This window comes from Haliotis cracherodii, unplaced genomic scaffold (assembly GCF_022045235.1).
Source record: "Haliotis cracherodii isolate W230 unplaced genomic scaffold, xgHalCrac1.p SCAF_2, whole genome shotgun sequence".
Lineage (NCBI taxonomy): Eukaryota > Metazoa > Mollusca > Gastropoda > Lepetellida > Haliotidae > Haliotis > Haliotis cracherodii.
This window is the reverse complement of record NW_027266275.1, coordinates 16,282,700-16,288,699: the sequence shown is the minus strand read 5'-3', so window position 1 is coordinate 16,288,699 and position 6,000 is coordinate 16,282,700.

The window sequence follows — 6,000 nt, the reverse complement described above, 5'->3', positions numbered from 1 at the left end:
TCAAAGAGGGCCTGGGTTTAATTACCGACATTTGTACAAAGCATGAAGCCCATTTCTGGTGTACCCACCTTGCTGGAATATTGCTAAAAGCTGCGTAAAACCACACTAAAACTCACTATAGTAATATGAAAGTATCGTTTGTTTTTTACTTGTTTTGAGTAGTATGCATTTCACTCTGTATGAGTAGTTGTTTTGTTAGTAGTATGCATATGTTAAGATTGTTAGTGATGTGTATGTAGCAATTAATCCTTGTTATATTGCTATGTAGTCATATATTCGGCTGATACTTTCCATACTTAGATGCTGAAGCTTACAAGATTTCACTGGATTATTAAATATATTTTCAATCTGATTAGTAAACTAATTCAAAAAGTAAAACTAAAATGTAAGTTTCAACAGAAGATTACTACGGACATATTTATATAGGAGCTCTGGTATTTTTTTACCTCACTTGGAACGAGGGTCTGTTGTCATATTTTTTTACAAGTGTTCATTCAACACAGATGACTGCCATGGCAATCATAATCGAAAATAGTGTGCATGTGATCTTGAGCATCTGAATTTTTTACTTTTGTCATGTATTTTGGAATGAAGGTAAAAGTTTGTGAAAAGAAATAGAATTCGAATTTGGGATTAGGAATTTGATTGTGTAAGTATGAGTTTTAACTCCAAGTGTTTTAGACATAAATACATGGTTAATTGTTTGTTTGTGGAAAAATAAGAAACTATTGCCCACACTGGGTAATAATCCTGTTGTGACTACAATCTCTGCAAGTTGGTGATCAACTATATAGAGTACAAACTTTGATGTTCACAGAAATTGTAACCGTTCATCAGTATGGCAATGGATACATGCAAAAGTTGTTCCTCTTGTTGACATTTTAAGAGGATAAAAATGAATGTACTCAGGTGAGCTACAATGCCATGGACTATTTTGTCCATTTCAAGTAAATCCTCAAGCTTTTCTGGTCACATGTTTGCGAGTTGCTTCTCCCCTTATATCTATTGACTGCTTTAGAAAACCAAATGCCGCTTTTCTTTGAAACAACTGTTGAAAAGTATCAAAACTGGGCCTGCTATTACCGGAATCTGTCACCATGGTTACTTTTTCCTTATGTTTCATGTTCTTGAAATATAGAGCAATGTCATTTTGTTATAAACTATTTTGATAAGTTTGAATTTTCTACTGAAGTCAGGAACTAGGTCCTTTTACTGGTTCTGATATCTGACAGTTTGTATATTGTGTGATCTTTCCGAAGCTAAATTGTACATATTACTGGATAACTTGTTTAGGGACTACCTGGGAATTGCAACATTGCAGAATACTGCAACTATTAGACTTTGCTTCTTTGCCTCTTTAGTCACACACAGTCTACAAGCCTGCTTGACAATAACTTACATGTATTTTATATTCTTTATGAAAATATTCTTTGGGAGCTTTGTCAAGGATATATTTCAGTGACATCCATGATCATTGCAGGATTTTGTGTAATTTGTTTTCACATAATTATCTGAAATGATATAAAACTATTACTGGTACCGGGTAATAGCCAGACAGTATTGTGATGGCTAGCATGTGTGTCTGAAACAAATCATTGTTTTGATTGCTGTATACAAGGCTTGGAGGATCTTTCTTCGGAAAGATTTCAGTAGGGGCCAATTTTGGGCCTTTGTTGGGCCTTTGTTGGGCCTCTTACACAAGCATAGGGTTTGTTTCAGTGTTGCTGTTTTACAATCAGTACTGTGTTTTCATTTTCAGTCATTTCAATATGCAGTTAAACTGTAGTGTTATCCATGGTACAAACCTGTCAACATTTATGCCAGTGATGTACAGTACCTGTGGCAGTTTTAATAATTTTTTACAAGTAGTCGACAAAAGTTGGATTTGGGAAATGTTGATTACTACAGCGAAATTCAATGGATCAGGATGATTCTGTTCCTATTGAAATCGTACAGAATTTGACAATTCCAGATAAACAAATCATGGGTACGTATGTGCTCTTAATTGTATATACCAGGTAAAGGTTCGTAATCAAGGGATATAACTTCCTTCGATTTCTAGTCCACATGCAGTAGATACATCCCTTTGAGAAGCGGGATGGCGGTATGGTAGGGTGGGGTGGGTATGCTGACTGTACCAACTGAAAAAATGGAGATGATTTAGGTCCATTTCCATTGTCGAACAAGCACTCCTTTTTAAGAGATGCAATCTTTTTTCATTTTAAAAAAAAATGTTATATCCAAAGTTTAATATTTTAGCCATTACAAACACCTCTTTGAGAAGAAAAGAACGGAAGTGAATCCTCGTCACTTCATATTTATTAAGACTCATCCTGTGATTAAAGGACAGTTAACATTTATTTATCTCTTGCCAGACCACCTGTTATGTGTTGCCAAATAAATAAAGATATTGATATACACAAATTGTTTTATTTTTATTGGAAATGCCTAAACGAATGTTTAGCTCACCTGGCCTCGCCATGTCATGTGGCATGAGGATTGTTCATTCATTTTATTACATTTTTGACTTCTCTGAATCAGCTTGAAGGATTCAGCAGAGTTTTGGGTGGATGTTTGTTACTATGAGGGAGCTCAAGTTTGTTCATGGCAGCAAACTAGCAATGGCGATATGGCAGCCATCTTTGATGAAGCAATAATATAAGGGTAACGCTATTTTTCAGGGCATTATCATCTGCAGAAGCTCGAGGTCTTCCATTAACTGCCCGACGAAGGAGGACAGTTGAAACGACAGAGGGCTTCTGCAAATTGGGAAATAGAATTTTTTTATCAAATAAAAATAAACAATATCGGTTTTGAAACATTTTGTGCAATCAACACGAATTTCACTGACCCACTTTTACCAAAATGGAAACGTCATAGAACAAAGCAGATGACGTCACTATTGAGCGTGACGTCACCTTTCCCTATCCCTATGACGTCACCTAACAATGGGCGTGACAATGGCCCGCGAAGGAGTTTTCATGATAATTATAGCCATTTTAGCTATAATGCTTAGTAATCCTATCCAAAATGGCCAAAAGCCTAACACGGTAGGTGAAATGGTCACTGTAGGTAGTGTCAAGTCTATTCATGACATCGTGATTGGAAATAACATACTTTAACGTGAGCTAGTTGTTGACACAAGCTGGTTTCTTATGAGGTGTGGAGAAAGACATCATCTTGGGTCACAGACTTTCTCATAGATAGTTTTCTCTTAAACTAGCTTTTTTTAGCCATTGTTTTGTGCAGTAACAACAAAACAATACGATTTATGAAAATATTTATCAATAACATTGGCAATATATTAGGGGCTACTCTGTTGCTACATAAAAGACATACCCTGCGGGTATGAATGAAAAACCCTGTGGGTATGAATGAAAAGGTAGAATGCTAGTTACCCTGCGGGTAATGAACAAGTCCTGCGACCGTGCCGGCCCTGGACTGTAAATTGGAAGAAAGGTACTTTGGGGGCCACAAGCCATTCCTATGCTGTATGCAGGGGATGGAATGACTTGTGAAGCCCAAATGAGGTTGTGTGCAAGATGATGTACTTGATCCTGCCAGAGCCAGGCCAACCTCATCCTTTCCTCAACCCTGTGAGGATTCTGAGTTAGAATTGGTCCCCAGCAACCTATGCTGGTTGTAAGAGGCAATGTAGTGGGGATTATGGGTTAGAATTGGTCCCCATCAACCTATGCTGGTTGTAAGAGGCGATGTAGTGGGGATTATGGGTTAGAATTGGTCCCCAGCAACCTATGCTGGTTGTAAGAGGCAATGTAGTGGGGATTATGGGTTAGAATTGGTCCCCATCAACCTATGCTGGTTGTAAGAGGCAATGTAGTGGGGATTATGGGTTAGAATTGGTCCCCATCAACCTATGCTGGTTGTAAGAGGCGATGTAGTGGGGATTATGGGTTAGAATTGGTCCCCAGCAACCTATGCTGGTTGTAAGAGGCAATGTAGTGGGGATTATGGGTTAGAATTGGTCCCCATCAACCTATGCTGGTTGTAAGAGGCAATGTAGTGGGGATTATGGGTTAGAATTGGTCCCCATCAACCTATGCTGGTTGTAAGAGGCGATGTAGTGGGGATTATGGGTTAGACTTGGTCCCCAGCAACGTGTGCTTGTTGTAAGAGGTGACATAATGGATTGGGTGATCAGGCTTGCTGACTTGGTTGATAGCATGTCATCATAACCCGATAGCGTGGGTCATTTCCCACAGTATCCATCACTGGATTGTCTGGTCCAGACTTGACTATTTACAGGACACGGTCATATAGCTGGAATATTGCGGAGTGCAGTGTTAATCAACACACACATGGATGGTAGGTAGCCAGAACATAAATTCATGGTTTAGGTTTATAGCTGTATTGTTGATATTGACTTGATGCTAGTTGCCAATGCAACTTTACCTAATCATGTTAATGAAAGGAGTTTTAGGAATGTACCTACATATATAAAGAGAACAAAAACCTTCGAGGAGAAATGTTAATGTATATGTTTCTCTTCCTTTCTTTCTGTCATTTAATGTATTCATTGCAAAATCAGCATTATGTAAATCTATGGGAGATGGCATTCTATGTTGTGATAACTTGTGCCCTATCCTTTTGTGAGAATAAAATATGTTTAATATGGTAATGTTTGAGATAAGTATAATCACAAAATTGAGAGATACCACAGCATGTCCCTGGGGCACTTAAACATTTGGATTGTATTGTCATTGTGTGCCAATCCTTCTTGCTTTTGTACAGGAGTACTCTACAGTCCTGGGGGGCACGGGTGGCCCAGTCGTCTAAGGCCCCGTGATTCGTTGTGCAGAGTTGCGTCCCTTGGGCACGCCAGAAACCTATGATTGTGGGTTCAAATCCCGGTTCGCCCCGATTATGTTTCTAGGTTTGTCAGCGCCATACCCATGCTCGTGGGTTTCACCGAAGTGGTAAACGTCTGAGACCTGCATCACTTAGGGCTTTCCTCCCACACTAAGCTGATGCGCCGCGATATAATTGGAATACTGTTAAAAGCAGCGTTAAACCCAACTCACTCACTCATTCACTCGCTCACTCACTCACTCACACTCTACAGTGCTATAGGGATACATGGGTTATGAAACTGATAAGTGTAAGTGTGAATACTTACAATTGCCAGTTGTTAATGGGATAGGGGCGAAAAGGAAAATAAATTATGTTTCATTTTTTAATTTATTTTATTTATTTAAGTATACTTCATTTTATTTTAAATTTCTTTCACTTGCAAGTGTTAGGTTTTTACAAGTGCCAAACATTTTTCACAGTCCGTCTGATGAAAAAATAAAATTTTCAGTTTCAAAACATTTTAGTAGCAATATTTTTTAAGGGATTTGTGAAAAATGTACTATGCCAAGTCTAAATTGTGTGAAGTGAAGTTTTTATTGTGGGTGATGCCTACAACTTCTACCCACTTGAACAAAATAGCTGTAACCACACATCTGTTATACCTCCCATACTTTTAGTTAGTACTCCCAACTATTTAGTCATGTTTCACCTAATAGTGCCATGGAATAAAACTATTTAGTCATGTTTCACCTAATAGTGCAATGGAATAAAACTATTTAGTCATGTTTCACCTAATAGTGCCATGGAATAAAACTATTGAGTCATGTTCCACCTAATAGTGCAATGGAATAAAACTATTTAGTCATGTTCCATCTAAAAGTGCAATGGAATAAAACTATTTAGTCATGTTTCACCTAATAGTGCCATGGAATAGAATTTCCTCCCTTTTGAATCTGTGTATTTGTGCTTCCTTTCACAGATGCGTGTATTAGATATTTAATTTATTGATAGGGCATGCAATATGAAACATAAAAGATCAATTTCCACTTTCAATATATTTTATGAAAGTGTGGATTAGTATATTTAGTGGTATTAATTCCTTTAGCAGGAATGTCAGCTTACCTTGCCATCTTCCCATCATAGACGCTTTAGTAATTTAATATACCGGAAACCATGGTTTGGATCAGT